Genomic DNA, 1,941 nt, shown 5'->3' with positions numbered 1-1,941 from the left:
GATTTGAATTATACCCTCCAGCAAGGCAGGACTCAAGATACATTCCACCTGTGTTGTCCCAATAGAATTAACCTAAATCCCATCAAAGAGTCCATTGCCAGTCATTATAGGGAATGACTACTACCAGCTGCCCAGCCAAGATGATACCTGACCTTAACTTACTACAGCACCCCAAACAGGCATGGATAATGGGATTTACAAAACATCACAGAGAGGAGGACAATGGCTAGAAGGGCCACATCAAGCAATTCACTGCACATGTGTAAATAATCAAAATGGCTGTGCCCTCTGGACAACAGAAAGTCAACAGCTCAGGTTGTCTCCCTCCTTGCTGTTTCCCTTCCTAGTCATGGGCACCAGCACAGTCATCCCTGAAGTCCTTGATGACCAGGGCTGATCTTTAGGTCAATTCTCAGGTCCCAACACCACTTGGAAATATTCAGGCTGTGGGTCCCATCAGAGTAGCTGACAGTCCGCAACTCCGACCATCTCTGTACTCACTGTTTTCATTCAGGTTTTTCCACTAGTTGGTGCCTAATCCACTTCTATACAGTTCCTTTCAAAACTCAGGTCTCCAGGATTATCTTCTGTATCTCTGTCAATTGGTTTTTCTTTTCTTTGTTGAAGAGTGTCTGTGTCGCTTGTCTGCCTATTCCTCCATCTTACCAGAAGTCATGAATTTGGTTTTGAATCTGTCTTATCTTACCATGGGGAAAGAGGAGAGCATTAATATGTTCTCCCAAAGTGTCTTCTTTTCCCCCAACTAAGTTGGGAGCTGGTGACATCTCTGAGTCATCCTTTAGTGATCATTGCTGACTCATAGAACTAGTGAAGAATCTTATGGCCCAGGCTTTATGCTGCTATGTTGTAAGAAAGGAGTGGGTGGAAGTGGAGGTTCCTGGGAGAGACAGTGTCTGAATAGAGCTTGCATTCCCACCATTTGGGGAGGCAAGTTCAGAAAGTAGCTATAGCCTAAGTTGTATTGTCAGTGGAACTGCTTTACTGGGAAGTCCTCAAAGCAAATGATTCTGGGGGTGAAACATTTTGCATCTCAGCTCAATAGCTATTGAGTAAAAAAGGATGATGCCATAAAGCCCTTTAAAATCCAATAAATGCAACCTCATGAAACAGCCAAGTTTTAGACCATTGCAACAGAGAGGAAACCAGTAAGTGTTGATAATCCAAAATAATCCTTGATCCCCACTGGAACAAGAGAGCTCTGATTCAAAATTTTAAAGTGAGCATTTACATGTTGACATGTGTGTCTTACTACAAATTATTTTTCTTTAATTACAGATAAAGCATTGTATTTCTAATTTTTCAATTTAATAACCAAGATGAAAGTTTTTTAATAATTAAAAACAACAGAAGCATCATGGAACTGGCCTGATATTTCATTAAGTAGGTTCCTACTATTCTTTCAAAAAAGATTTCACACAGTCCAGTGGTAGCAGGTATGGAAACAAATAAAAAACATTTTACATTTATATTTCAGTATTTGAGATTCCTCAATCAAATGAGTTTCAAGTATATGACTTTGAGTTTCATGATTCAGCGTTTCATTGTAAATCAGGTATCTTGAAATAAATGGAATGGAGTTCAATGCAATTCTGTTGAAAGCTTCCCATCTTTTATGATTTCTGTCAAAAGTTATGGTGGTAGGCTGAATAATGATCCCCAAATATGTCCATATTCTAATCCCCAGAATCTATGTTATCTTCTATGGCAAAAAAAAGATTTTACATATGCAGTTAAATTCAGGTTTTTGAGATGGAGAGATTATCCGGCATTATCAACATGAGTCCAAAGTAATCACAATAGTGTTTTTTTTTTTTTTTTTTAATTGTATTTTGGGAAAAGTTTTAAGCAGAAAAATCATTTTCCATACAGCAGTTTATACATATTATATTCTAATCCCCAGAATCTATGTTATCTTCTATG

Source organism: Orycteropus afer, unplaced genomic scaffold, assembly GCF_000298275.1.
Source record: "Orycteropus afer afer isolate SDZICR_OR568_19922 unplaced genomic scaffold, OryAfe1.0 scaffold00040, whole genome shotgun sequence".
Classification (NCBI taxonomy): Eukaryota; Metazoa; Chordata; class Mammalia; order Tubulidentata; family Orycteropodidae; genus Orycteropus; species Orycteropus afer.
Note: the sequence above shows the minus strand (reverse complement) of the source record.